Below are 15,538 nucleotides of genomic sequence, written 5' to 3' on the forward strand. Positions count from 1 at the left end.
ACCTTAAACATAGGTGCCTGAGTAGCACAAGCGTAGGAGGCATATTTAGAGAAACAAATGGATTCATTGGAAAAGACCCTGATGCTGGGAAAGATTTAGGGCAGGAGGAGAAGGGGACAACAGAGGATGAGATCGTTGGATGGCATCATGGACTCAATGGACATGAGTTTGAGCAAACTCTAGGAGACAGTGAATGACAGGGAAGCCTGGCGTGCTGCAGTCCACTGGGTCACAAAGAGTTGAACGTGACTGAGCAACTGAACAGCAACAAATGAAACTTTACAAAAGATAGACTTCTCAAAATTTTATTTGAAGTTTTTGGATAGAAAACACTTGATAAAATATTTAGGAAAATATTGAGAGATATCTAATTCTGTTCATGCATTTAAATAGTAGATTGAGTGGCTATGTTAGTTCACTAGGCTGCCATAAGGAACTGCTACTGACTGGGTAGCTTACACCAGAGAAATGTAATTTCCTTACAGTTCTGGAGGCTGAAAGTCCATGATCACAGTGTCAGTGGGGTTGGTTCTTCTGAAACTGCTCTCCTCCCTGCAGGTGATTACCTCTTGCTGTGTCCTCCCATGGTTGTCCTTCTCTGCATTTGTGCCCTGGTCTTCTCTTTGTGTGTCCAAAACTCTCCTTATTATAAGGACTGGCTTCCCAGGTGGCTCAGTGGGTAAAGAATCCACCTGCAAGCAGTGCAGGGAATGCAGGAGATGTGGGTACGATCCCTGGGTTGGCAAGATCCCCTGGAGGAGGGTATGGCAGTCTGCTCCAGTATTCTTGCCTGGAGAATCCCATGAACAGAGGATATCGGTGGGCTACAGTCCATAGGGTCACAAAGAGTTTGACATGACTGAGTGACTGAGCACATTATAAGGACAGCAGTCAGGGGTCCACCCTATTGCCCTCATTTTAACGAGTCACCTCTTTACAGGCCCTTTCCAAATACAGTCACTTTCTAGGTATTGGGGATTAAGGCTTCACCATATATAATATTTTGAGGGGACTCAGTTCAGCTCCTAAGAGTGAACTGTAGCTGCAAAGAGCTCAGAGTTCTCTCAGATCTAAGAATGCATTTTCTTCAAAATTTTCACTGCATGTAAGTTGACCACCATTTAATTTGTTAGTATAATGGTTTTTTTTTTTTTCCTCAGGAGGCAGGTGAGGTGGTCTGGTATTCCCATCTCTTAAAGAATTTTTCACCGTTTGTTGTGATCCACACAGTCAAAGGCTTTGGCATAGTCAATACAGCAGAAGTAGATGGTTTTCTGAAACTCTCTTGCTTTTTTCAATGATCCAGTGGATGTTGGGAATTTGATCTCTGATTCCTCTGCCTTTTCTAAATCCAGCTTGAACATCTGGAAGTTCACAGTTCATGTATTACTGAAGCATGGATTGGAGAATTTTCAGCATTACTTTGCTAGCATGTGAGATGAGTGCAACTGTGTGGTAGTTTGAACATTCTTTGGCATTGCTTTTCTTTGGGATTGGAATGAAAACTGACCTTTCCCAGTCCTGTGGCCACTGCTGAGTTTTGCAAATTTGCTGGCAAATTGAGTGTAGCACTTTCACAGCATCATGTTTTAGGATTTGAAATAGCTCAACTGGAATTCCATCACCTCCACTAGCTGTGTTCATAGTGATACTTCCTAAGGCCTACTTGACTTCGCATTCCAGGCTGTCTGGCTCTAGGTGAGTGATCACACCATCATGATTATTTAGGTCATAAAGTTCTTTTTTGTATAGTTTTTCTGTGTATTCTTGCCACTTCTTAATATCTTTTGCTTCTGTGAGGCCCATACCATTTCTGTCCTTTATTGTGCCTCCTAAGAAATCTCTATGAAGGTGAAGAAGCAATAGTTAGAACTGGACATGGAACAACAGACTGGTTCCAAATTGGGAAAGGAGTACGTCAAGGCTGTATACTGTCACCCTGATTATTTAACTTATATGCAGAGTACATCATGAGAAACATGGGCTAGATGAAGCACAAGCTGGAATCAAGATTGCCGGGAGAAATATCAATAACCTCAGATATGCAGATGACACCACCCTATGACAGAAAGCGAAGAAGAACTAAAGAGCCACTTGATGAAAGTGAAAGAGGAGAGTGAAGAAGTTGGCTTAAAATTCAGCATTCAGAACACTAAGATCATGACATCTGGTCCTATCACTTCATGGCAAATAGATGGGGAAACAGTGGAAACAGTATCAGACTTTATTTTGGGGGGCTTCAAAATAACTGCAGACGGTGATTGCAGCCATGAAATTAAAAGGCACTTGCTCCTTGGAAGAAAAGCTATGACCAAACTAGACAGCATATTAAAAAGCAGAGACATTACTTTGCCCACAAAGGTCCATCTAGTCAAAGCTATGGTTTTTCTAGTAGTCATATATAGATGTGAGACTTGGACTATAAAGAAAGCTGAGCGCTGAAGAAGTGACGCTTTTGAACTGTGGTGTTGAAGACTCTCGAGAGTCCCTTAGACTGCAAGGAGATCAAACCATTCAGTCCTAAAGGAAATCAGTCCTGAATATTCATTGGAAGGACTGATGCTGAAGCTGAGACTCCAATACTTTGTCCACCTGATGCGAAGAACTGACTCCTTGGAAAAGACCCTGAAAGACCCTGATGCTGGGAAAGATTGAAGGCAGGAGGAGAAGGGGATGACAGAGGATAAGATGGTTGGATGGCATCATCGACTAGATGGACATGAGTTTGAGCAAGCTCTGGGAGTTGTTGATGGACAGAGAAGCCTGGCATACTGCAGTCCAGGGGGTCGCAGAGTTAGACACGACTGAGCAACTGAACTGAACTAACGGCATGTTTTTATTTATTTATGAAAATGACATTCCTGCTTTTCTGCATTACCCCAAAAGGGGTCATGCAGTGTTGTTCAGGGTTTCCCTTGGACGTTAAAGGAAAATGATCACAATGTTTGAAGCCCTTGATGTCCTGCAAATGAGAAAGAAAGATATCCTTACATTGTTTGCAGCAGGAACCCACTTAGGTGGCACCAACCTTGACTACTAAATGGTCTATGAAAAGAAAAGTGGTGGTGTTACTTCTTGCACCTACCGAGAGAAGCCTCTGCTGGCAGCTCCTGCCATATTTGCCATTGGAAAGTGGGCTGATGTCAGTGTCATATCCTCCAGGGATACTGGCCAGCGATCTGGGCTGAAGTTTGCTACTGCCCCTGGAGCCATTCCTTTTGCTGACTCCTTCTCTTCTGGAACTTTTCCTAACTCCATCCAGGCCTCCATTCCAGAGCCAAGACTTCAAGCGGTTACTGGCCCCAGGCTGATCTTGGAGGCGTCTTCTGTTAACCTGGCTCTCATCTCTCCTTTGTGCTGTGTGTACTGCACCATCTCTGAGCAACAACAATAGTTCTGCTGGGCGGATGCATGGTGAGAAGTTCTGCGCATGCGTTGCGCCAACTCCCATGAGCACCCTCCAGAAGGTCAGCCTGATGTCTACGCTGCAGAGGTGATGAGTTGGCTGCTGCAGGAAAGGCTTTGACTCGGGAGGAAGTTCAGGGTGAATGGACTGCTCCAGCTCCAAATTTACTGCCGCTTGACCTGAAGTTGCAGATGGGTCTGCAGGTGCCCTCTGGGCCTATCCAGCAGTTCCTACTGAAGACTGCCGTGCTTAGCCCACCACCAAGGACAGGATTGCAGCTCCCACTGCTTAGGTCACTGAACAGGTAGGAACAACCACTGAGTGGTCTTAAGTTGCTCTTCCACAGACCCTTAAACAGGAAATGGAAATAAGACGGGCAGAAAATAAAGTTTCCTAAAAAAAAAAAAAGACATTTCTGAATTAGCTATACACACAGATAAATGTGTATAATATCCCCATGTATATATGAGTGTGTTAAGGTAATAGAGAAATAGAGATACAGATGTGATTACATCTACCTTTTAACTCATACATTTACACCCAAAAGTGTGTACCTAGTTATTGACCAATTACACGTGATCAAATGAATAACAAGAATCATATACTTTCACCATGCTAAAAGCATTCTGTTTAAAAATGAATTTGAATAAGTTTCTTTTTTAGATTAACCTATAATTTCATGCTACATTCAACCTGGTTTTTGGATGCATTTGTATAGACTAAAATAAATTATGTGGGGTTGTACTCTGAGTTAAAAGTCATCCCAAGTATGTTCAATAAGAGCCCTGCTGTTGTAGATTGTATTTTCCAAAAATGGCTGCAAGAACATTTTCAATCCTACAGACTTTGGCAATTTCCCAATCCAGAGGTGGAGTCTGTGTCTCTCTCCACAGCAGTCCTCCTCTTTAAAACTTGGTGGGCCCTTCTGACTGCCTCCGTAAATAGAAAGCAGTAGAAAAATTACTATGGGACTTCTGAGAACAGGTCATAAAAGGCAACATGGCAGTTTTTTTTTTTAAATTAGCTTAATTAACTATTTATAGATGGTTTTCAAATATATGTTTAATCTTTTAAATGATGCATATAGTTCAAAATTTATTTAATTTCTTGAAAATGACTCATATAGTAAATATTGTTACTGTTATTTAATACATTTGTTTGCCTTTCCGTAAAGGATAGTTCTCTGTTTTTATTGTGGAAATAATGTCTCACAAATCTAGAATTATTCTGTCTACTACCTTAAATTATGAAAAGTTAACTAGAAGTCTTAGGTTGGCTGTTTTTAATCATCAGTATTTTACTTCTCCAGATAATTTTCCTCATTTATTAAAAAATAAAAGGTTGTACCAAACCAGTATTTTCCAGATGATATGTCTATGAAATTACCTAAGATATTTATTATAATGTTCCAGGTCTCTCCCTGTGAAGATTCAGTAGGTCTGGTTAAGACCTTTTTTTTTTTTTTAACAAGACCCTGATATGACTCTTATGTTTAAGCAAGTTTGTAGGAAGATATCAAACTAAGTAGAACTACATTTAATTCATGATCATCATAAATAATGGGAGCAGGATGTTAATAATTCAAAGGAGTATATAATTCCCAGGGTTTGTACTTTTGAATTCCAAATAAGTTCTGCATTATTTTTCCTACTGTTATACTGTCCTAATTATTCTTTCTCATTGAGATATAAAAATTAGTATTAATTACAACCATATGCAACCATATACGGTTCCATCAAAAAATTTAAATTACAGAGCAGAGTTCTTGAGGCACTAGCCTACTGTGTTTGCCCTTTGCCTAGCAAAGTGACAAAGCCACTTTTTTTCTTTTCCGAAAAAAAAAAAAAAAATCTAGTGATACAATAAAATCTGTATTTTAGAAAATAATGTGGCAGCAAAGTGTAGGAGAAATTGAAGGAAAGAAAAAAATATATATATATGTATTCAGCTACAAATAGTTTTTCCTTCTGGAAATGGTCACTTATGTTGTCAAAAGATGCTTTTAAAAAATACTACTTGAAGATTTTATATTTAATTAGCATGTGTCTTCACTTCTAAAACTTTCTTGGGGTCATAATTCAGCACTCTAAAATTGGGCTATGTACATTGTAATCTCTGTGAACATTTCACATCTCATTTTTCTTTATTAGTGATCCCATGGAAGTTATTAGACATAGGATGGGTGGTTGATGAGCTAATGACTCTACAATCCACCTGTACACTCAGTTTGACATGCTCTGAAGCCAGATCATACTGTAGATGAGAGGGCTATTTATCTTCCCTGCCATGGTAGCTTTTGGCAGGGTATATTTATATGTTAAGACATGGGCACCAGCAGGACAGGGTAAGTTAAAAGGGGTGAGACTAAGGACTCACAGACAGAAAGGTTAAACCAAGCAGTGGGTTGGCAACCATAGCGGGGAATGCAGGAGTAGGGAAGGAGAAGAGAATCTGTAGCTTGTTCCAATTTCCCTGGTATAAATACTCCTTCCAAAAGCACTTTCAAGCTACCAAAATGAGATAAATGGACTTGCAAAGTTTTAACAGCTCTTTGGTATGAGCTAGTATGGGTCAGCTCCAGCACACTAGCAGTACTGCACAGAGGTTTATAACTCTGGATAATGGACCAGGAATCAGCAACTAGGCAGAGATTGCATGAGGAGTTGCCTGAATCCAGGCAAGTCATCTGGGTGATATATACCAGTATCATCATCAAGAAAAACCTAGCAATGCCATTGAAAACGTGTCTGAGCCTTGGCTTCCTTATATTCTTCTTTCTCTTAAAAAAGAAAAAAAATCCTGTGAGGGTAGGTTGGAGGCAGGTGGAAGCAAGTTGGAGTATCTGCCAGAGTAGAGACTGTATGGCAGTCCCTGCCTTCTTTCTCCCAAGTAGATAGGCTGGGTTTCTGGGTTATTAGTGTTGCTGAGTCCAGAGTCCAAGCTTGTGCTGCTCATGGGCCCAACAGACTGGTAAATCAAGAGATGAATTGTTGGGGGCAAAGAATAGTGATTTTATTAGACAGAGAATGCCCAAGACTGAGAAGATGGACTAGTGCCTCAGGTCCAAGCCTCTCTGATAAAGTACGTGATCCTCTTCTCCAAAGCTCCCTGCGAGGTCCAAGGGCTTCAAGCTTTTCCTATCTTATAAAGTCCAGAGGCTCTCCCAGGTATGAACTTATGACTCTAGGCCCAGATTGACAACACTTCTGTCCTGCTCCTTAGAAATCCACACCACATGGTTGTGTGGTGGAGGCCTCTTTGTCCCTCTCTCCCTGTTTTTTTTTTTTTTCCTGAGAAAGAGCTAGGAAAGTAGTTTGGTATCCTCTTTTCTTGACTTTTGTAGGAAGTCATCCCTGGAGTACAAATTAGAATTATGCCTCCTTAAGCCATTTCTTGACCTCTTTATATAGATTGTCCCCACTTAAAACTTTAGCCATACTCTGAACATTTTTTCCCTTTTCAGCTTTATTTTCATCCCTAATATTCGTCACTGACTGGAATGCCACACATTCTACTTCTGTACTCGTCTATAGTTTTTTGTTTTTGTTTTTTTCCCACTAGAATGTAAATCACAAGAAATCAGTGCTTCTGTCAGTCTTGTTCATTGCTGTCTCCCTGGCACCTTGACTCATGGCATGCCACAGGTACTAAGCAGTTATTGAATATGTGAACACGTAAAAGAATGAGTGAACACATTCTGGAGGGCAGGGCTCAGAGCTGGTAATAGGGTTCAAACCTGTGGTTTCTAGTGTCTGGCATCATGAGAAAGAAGCTGAAGATTATTTCCATGCATAGCTATTATTTATGTTTTATTTATTTATCCATTCAGTTTGTTGAGAGCCTTTTGTATACAAAGCATGGTTCTATATACTGGAAGTTGGTACAGAATTCCAGGATAGCAGGTTTATTAGGGTCAATAGGGTATAGAAATGATATTACTATACACAGTTATGAGTGTTTACTTACATGCTGGCTGAAAGACTATGTGAATGAAGGCTAGAGTAAGTGTTCTGTTAGAGGTAGGTGCAAAGTGGGACCCAGAGAAAGATCTGAGTGCCTTGAAGGAGATGGTGGACAGGTGTTACTGGGCATAGACTTGCAGAGGAGAAAACATTTATTTTATGGACTAAAGAAGTTGTTGGCAGACTTCACTCTGGGTTGAGAGAACTGAATACCCAAAACAGATGAGGAAGCTTATGGCATTTTGAGGGAATTGCTGAGTTATCTGTGACCAGGGATAAGGCTGGGAATGTAGATTGGGACATGATTTGAAAATATGTTAAGGATTTGAAATTTATATCCAGTAGGTTATGGGAAACTATTTAAGGTTATTAAATGGAGAGTGCCATATATGTTATATATTTCAGAAACATGAACTTTTTTGGTGCAAAATGTCTGAAATTGGAGGAAGAAAGAGATTTCATACAGGGATGCCTGTTGGAGCCATGACTTTGGTCCAAGTGGAGATGATGAGGACAAGGATAACAGTAATGGGAGCACAATGCAGACGATAGAGTATGTGGATATTCTGCAGGTAGAATCCATAGGATTTGATGAAAAGAATAAGATAAAGGGAGGAATGAGGAACAGTGATGGCGTTTCTGATTCAGGAACTGATACATTGTTTTATCCTTAACTGATAGGAGTAATATACAGGGTAGAGATGAGGCTGGTGGAAAGATGGGGAGGGAGACACCAGTTTGCGGTTAGACATGCCGTATTTGAATTGCAGATGCTCTTCAGAAGGTGGTCCCTGGGCTCAGTATAAAATGGGATTGTAGATGAAAATCTGGGGGTCATTACTGAGGCTGTGAGCACCATCAAAAGATACAGAACAAGCATAAAAGCAATCCTAGGACAGAATCCTGAGGTATACGAAGATTTTCTTAAAAATTGCTAAAGATGGACAGTGAATACTCTGTTTCGCTAGAACCAGAGGAGAGATAAGGTAGAAATGGTTAAATAAAAAATGCTGCCGAAGTCAAGAGAATAAGGTTCAGCAGTTAGGTGTCCTGAGCGACCTTATCCAAAGCCATTTCAGTTGGGTGCTGAGAGTGACAATTGCCTTGTGGGATCTAGAAGATGGGAGAGCAGGCAATGGTGTACATTTTGTATGAATGCACAGCAGCACTCACTTTACGTCCTTGACCCTCCCCTATGCCACCCGTCTCACAGAAGCAGATCCTCAGTCATGCAGGACTTGCAACCAGATGAATTAATTTAGCACCTTGTGTTCTCATGAGAAATCTATAATAGTATTCACACGTTTACACAGTGTGACTGCCTGCCCTTTCCTCTTCCTTTAGCATCCTCACAGATTTTTTTATATAACTGAGGAACTGACCAAAGTGTATTTGAGGAGGTGAGTGAGGTGCAGGAAGCCTTCATTTTTAGAATGATTAAGGAAGGATGCTGTTATTACCACTAGCAGTCATGTATCTTGAGATGTCCTTGATTTAAGCTTTACATCCACTGTCATCTATATAATAAAAGAAACAACTGCTGAGATCATTCTCTAAGCAGAACTTTCCAAATAAGGGCAAAAAGTACACACACGCACACTTATGTATTTATGTGTGTAAATGTATAGAAAAATCTGAAGGGTACACATCCAACGGCAGTAAGTAACTTTGGGGAGAGGAGTGAGATTAGGGGAGGGATAAAGGAAGAACCTCACTTTTTAACTTACAGTCTTCTGCACTGTTTAAATTTTTCAGTGAGCATATATGCATGCGTTACTTGAGCAATTCTTCGTGTGGGAGATTGTCCTTTCCACACCTACCCCAACACAATACTACATGGAGTTTTAAAGCACTGAGGGTTTAAACATGAGTTCTGCTTGTTGACAAGTTAGTCATGAGCTCACTGGCAAAAGAAATGTGAGAGGTGAACCAAGAAATAAAGAAAATGTATATAAATATCGTGAGCAAACTTTGGTGTTCTTCTCGGCAGCTGTTGTACCCTGTCACTGAGTGGGGTCCACTTGCACTTGAATCACAAAGGGAAGCTCAGTAAAAATACATTCTCAGATTCCATGCCGTGTACCAACCAGGATGCTCTGAGGATGAGACCTAGGAGCTTGGCATTTTTCAAGAGCGCTGCTGGTGATCCCGAGGTATACAAACATTTGAGGATCTCTGGTACATATAAAAGAGTACTAACTGGGAATCTAAGGACCTTAATTTTTAGTCCTAATGCTTACCATCACTATGGTCTTTGCACACAAGGCTTATGCTCTGAGTCTCACTTTCTTTACTTTTCCTTTTTTATCTTAAACGTATTTATTTTAATTGGAGGATAAGTACAATATTGTGATGGGCTTTGCGATACATCAGTATGAGTCAGCCATGGGTATCCATGTGTTTCCCATCCTGACCCCCTCCCTCCTCCAGCCCTGTCCTTCCAGATTGTCAGACAGCACTGGCGTTGGGTTCTCTGCTTTATATATCAGACTCTCACTGACATATGGCAATGTATATGTTTCAATGGTATTCTCTCAAAGCATCCCACCCTCTCTTTTTCCCGCTGAGTCCAAAGTCTGCTCTTTACATCTGTGTCTCCTTTGTGCCCTGTATGTAGGATTGTCAGTGCCGTCTTTCTAGATTCCATATGTCTGCCTAAATATACAGTATTTGTCCCTTTCTGACTTACTTCACTCTTTACAGTAGGCTTCAGGTTCATCCACCTCATTCGAACTGGGAATCTCACTTTCTAACCTGAACATGGAGCAGCCCTTCCAGTTCCAGGATACTCTGACTGTAAGCAGGACACGACACTGTGAAGAGGAAACTTTGCTCCAGAGAAATCTTCTCATCATCATGTATGTGTTGGTGCCTGGTCCTCCCAAGTAGGAAGAAGGCTTTAATGAAATCATGTTTATTGTTTCAAACTTTTGAAATCTGAGGTTATCAAGCCCACCGGTGCTTATCTCTGGCAGGAATTCCTGCTGCTAATGGTCATAGGGATCCATTATGGGGCAGGTCCTTGACCATGTGGCACCAGAGCAATCATTAAAATTTATCCTGTCTCTTCCTCATTGGCAAGGATTTGGATGTAAAGTGTCTGGAACTGGCTGGGGCAAGCGATGAGGTTGGTGGAGGAGGTATGGGGACTAGAGGGAGTGTTGTAAACGTAAGGAAGTTTAATTCCTTCTTAACATGGAGGTCAAGAAAACGCTAAGTTGCCTTTAGTGTGGATGTGGTTCTCTGACCTCCTTACTATGTTTAGTGACCGGATAATGAGGTCTCCGGCCAGCTGGCTTTACTCCTATTCTGGCTCTTTGGACCAGGTTCCCCATTTGCTGGCCATGCAGTGCTAGAGGGTTAACTAGGTGAAATGGCCTTGGAGTTGTACCAGAAGATAAGAAAGTAGGAGCAAGCAGTTGTGTAAAATTACATTAATTACATTTGTTTACATTAATTACATTTGTTTAAAATTACAGTTGTTAAGGACAATTGTTAAAAATTGTTAAGGACATTTGTTTAAAATTACAATTGTTAAGGACATACAAATTGTGTGTAATACTCTACTGAATTCAGTCTAGGCTGGTATATCATAACCACAAGGAAAATAACCACATTCTTGTGCACACACATACAAACTGTACCCTGAAACTTCGTGATAGTATGTAGGATATCGAAGTCCCAGTTGTATTTTGCAAGACACTGTGGTCCTTTGCTGTGTTTCCTTTTCTCTTCCAGCCCTGGAACTATCGCCCTCCCTTATCTCTCCCTCTGTCCTTCCTTCTCTGCCTCTCTTTCTTCTTCCTTTGAAAAGTGACATGATTTTCACTCACGTGAGCCCCCAAGACACTTTTTCATAGACTACAATGATTTGCTACATTCAGTGGGCCAATATTATAGAAGAGCAACTATTTATGAATTCTATCATGGTGGGGGAGCAGGATTCAGTTTTGCATGGTGACTCTTTTTGTTTGTACAAAAACCCAACCTTACCAGGATTATTGCCTATGCAAAAAGCAAGTCCAAAGCATGGACTCTGATGAGAGAGGTTTGCAGAAAGAACAAAGAAAATGCTGTGCGAGATAGTGAAAAGAACACTGTTCACTGAGTAAGCAGGCAATTCTCAGAGGCTGTTAAGCTAACATTTTTTTAAATGTCCTTAAGTTTAGCAATATCCTATTGAAAGTGATTTCATTAACTATCCTATGGGAGGCTATGGGAGTTAAATCTTATCCAGATATACAAGACCACAATAGGATGGCAATGAAAAAGATGGATATATTAGTGAGACTAGCCTCTTTAGAGGTCATCTAACTTTGAAAAGATAAATGGAGTCCACTTGATTGACAAATCTCATAAAAGAGAATTTTGATGGAAAAACAATCTGACTCTGTAAGCAGTCACAGTGTGGTTTTTCACTATCATCTTGGAATTCTGCCACTGATACAATGCCTGTTTTGCAATCTGTTTTTTCTTAGTCACTTCTTTATTCTCCAAAATTCTCTTCATTAGGAAGTACAAAGCCACACTCAGTAACAGTGATTCACAAATAAAAAATTCTTCATCCATAGTCCTTCTATAGCTCTCTCTTTTTTTTTTTTTCCTCTTGAGCTTTTCGGTTTAAAAATAGAGATGCTTCTGGGACAATTTAATTTGTGTTAAACTGTTGTCATCAAGTTAAAAATCAATCAATTCATATTGGTTCATTCTATCCCAAACAATGAAGGTTTTATAGATAATATTCACTAACATTAGTCAATTTTAATCTTTGGGAGAAAAAAGAATCTCTACTGCTAGTCAGTAGTCCAATGACTGGGATTAGAAGGTGAGTGTGGGTATTAATTGTGGTTGACACTGCACGCCCTACATCAGTGATTATATCAGGAGTCAGGGGCCTTAAAGGGAGATATAAATTGGTGCCACAGACCTGGCGCCAGGCACAGACAGGGCCTGCCTCTTAGTCATGATGATGTTGGGCTGTCAAAGTGATTTCTGGATGTTGTGACCTATTACCAGCTCCCCTGCCCTGAGATGCACAGACAGTATTGAATAAACTTGCTACTAATTTGTCTTTCTGCTTTTGTGCTCCCTTAATTTTCTGGCTTCCCTTAGTTCATTTTACTTCATCAGTGGTTAAGGGATCGTCATCTGGAAAGTAACTCTTGAGGAGCTAGCCTAAGGGGCTTTGATTGAGATATGAAGCAGCTTAACCTCAGAAAATATGGACCTTAGAATCTTAGGAGGAGGAAGGTATCCAGGAAGAAAGCTTGAGAGAGGAGGGCTTTCCTCACAGGATGTCAGGACAAGAAGGGACAGCTTATGTGTCACCTGGGAAAGGGAAAAGTCAAAGGGAGGGAGTCAAGCTGAGAAGAAAAAGAAGTGGGGAAGAACTGAGTAGAAAGAGTTAAGAGAAAAATCAAGAGGTTCGGACAGAAAGCAGGAGTACACTTGAGAAAGAACCATGTGCTGGAGACGCTTTCAGAGTCTCCCCTAGCTGAAGGTGGACACGTGCTTTCCCTACATTGGAACTTTTCTGCAATCTAACAACCTTCAAAACCGTGGTGTTCTCATCAAATAATTAAATGTCTATAAAGATATATATTATGAAAGTTCATAAAATAAATGTAATTATTAGATATGAAAATTCAATTTCCTTTTCTTCCTTATCTAGTCTTCAGAACCTAATGGAGAAGGGCCTCAGAGGATTTCTCTTAAGTTGTTATTAAAAAAATTCTGTCTTCTTTTCTGCCATGAAAGCCTTGCATGGCAGGAGACCAAGGTGCATTAGAGTTATTACAGGGGAGATGTGAGGACACTTATAGTAAAGGGGATGAGAATGTTTCCACTCCCCTGTTCCCGTGGGCTTTAGTTCAGTAAACTTATCAGCAACATTTTTTTTTAAAGTTGGATTTTCTGTGCATATTCAATTTAAAATTAACTGCACAGGATTTATTTACTGCATCGACTGTCTCAGATTCCTTTTAAACTTAATATCCAAATATTTAAAAAATACTTTTAATGATTTATTCATTCATTTTTGGTTGTGCTGGGTTTTCATTGTTGTGCAGGCTTTCCTCTGGTTGAGGTGAGTGGAGGATGCTCTCCAGTTGCAGTGCCCGGGCTTCTCATTATGGTGGTTTCTCTTGTTGCATGGGCTTTAAGGTACTCAGGCTGCAGTAGCTGCAGCTGGTGGGTTCAGTGGCTGCGGCTCCTGGGTTCTAGAGCACAGGCTCGATAGTTGTGGCACAGGGCCTTAGTCACCCCACAGCATGTAGGATCTTTCCAGACCAGGGATCAAACCCATGTCTTCTGCTTTGGCAGATGGATTGTTTACCACTGAGCCATGGAACAACTGACTGGTTCCAAATTGGGAAAGGAGTACGTCCAGGCTGTATATTGTCACCCTGGTTTTTTAACTTATATGCAGAGTACATCATGAGAAACGTTGGGCTGGGTGAAGCACAAACTGGAATCAAGATTACCGGGAGAAATATCAATAACCTCAGATATGCAGATGACACCACCCTTATGGCAGAAAGCAAAGAACTAAAAAGCCTCTTGATGAAAGTGAAAGAGGAGAGTGAAGGAGTTGTCTTAAAACTCAACATTCAGTAAACTAAGATCATGGCATCTGGTCCCATCACTTCATGGGAAATAGATGGAGAAACAGTGGAAGCAGTGTCAGACTTTATTTTTTGAGCTCCAAAATCACTGCAGGTGGTGATTGCAGCCATGAAATTAAAAGACGCTTACTCCTTGGAAGAAACGTTATAACCAAGCTAGACAGCATATTAAAAAGCAGAGACATTACTTTGCCAACAAAGGTCCATCTAATCTAAGCTGTGGTTTTTCCAGTAGTCATGTATGGATGTGAGAGTTGGACTATAAAGAAAGCTGTGAAGTTGAACTGTGGTGTTGGAAGACTCTTGAGAGTCCCTTGGACTGCAAGGAGATCCAACCAGTCCATCCTAACAGAAATCAGTCCTGAATATTCCTTGGAAGGTCTGATGTTGAAGCGGAAACTCCAATACTTTGTCCACCTGGTGTGAAGAACTGACTCCTTGGAAAAGACCCTGATGCTGGGAAAGATTGAAGGCAGGAGGAGAAGGGGACAATAGAGGATGAGATGGTTGGATGGCATCACCAACTTAATGGACATGAGTTTGAGTAAATTCTGGGAGTTGTTGGTGTTCAGGGAGGCCTGGTGTGCTGCAGTCCATGGGGTTGCAAAGAGTCGGAAATGACTGAGCGACTGAACTGACTGAACTGAGCCACCATCGAAGCCCTTATGGGTTATCCAAAATCAATGAGAGGTTTAGAGTCAGAATTTCCTCCCATTGTGCTGTTGATACATAACCATGAAGAAGGCTATGGTGTGTATCAGCAAAACACATGGAATTTTAATGTAAAAAAGAAAGAGAAAAACTCACAGAACATATAAAATTAAATACAATGTGCTTTAGGTTGTTTATGATTTGAAATTATTTATTGTTGAAATTATTCCTCTTAATTAGCATGGATAACTGACAGTTGACCAAATTCCCATGCCTGGAACTCGCAGATAAACAAGAAAACTATCAAATACCAAAAAACACTGATAGGTGCATTCTTAGATGACCAATTTGTAGTTTTTTAGAATCACCCTTGATCTCATTTTAAAATCCAAGCAATAGTTTAAAAAAATTTGTTCTTTCAACACTTTCTAGTTTTCCATGCTTATGATACAGTGGGTTAGATTATTACATACACATTTTTGTAAAAATTAGATCACTTCTGCCAAGGTAAATATTGTGTAACTTCAAAACTGTCATAATGGCCCCAAAAGTAAACTTACAACAAATAAAAGGAAAACAACTCTTTGCAAAAAGCATGACCAGCAAGACAGACACTGCAATGTATTCTTGATAGAGCTTTAATGCATACATTATCTTAAATAAAATATAAGAAGAAAATATTTCTGCTTATATTTTAGAATAAGATCTAAGAACAGCTGATACTTTTGGGTTGTTTAGTTTGCTCGTGGTAGAGAGGAATGGTATAATGTCATTATGGCCGCTTGACTGCTTTTGTTAACTGTATCTATAAAAATTAGCAGTAGTGTTTGATGTGTTTTTTAAATGTTCTCTGGACTATGGTTGGGTTCTCTTAAAAGTTTCCTTGGTCGTTCTTC

The sequence above is a fragment of the Capricornis sumatraensis genome, chromosome 4 (genome assembly GCF_032405125.1).
Source record: "Capricornis sumatraensis isolate serow.1 chromosome 4, serow.2, whole genome shotgun sequence".
Lineage (NCBI taxonomy): Eukaryota > Metazoa > Chordata > Mammalia > Artiodactyla > Bovidae > Capricornis > Capricornis sumatraensis.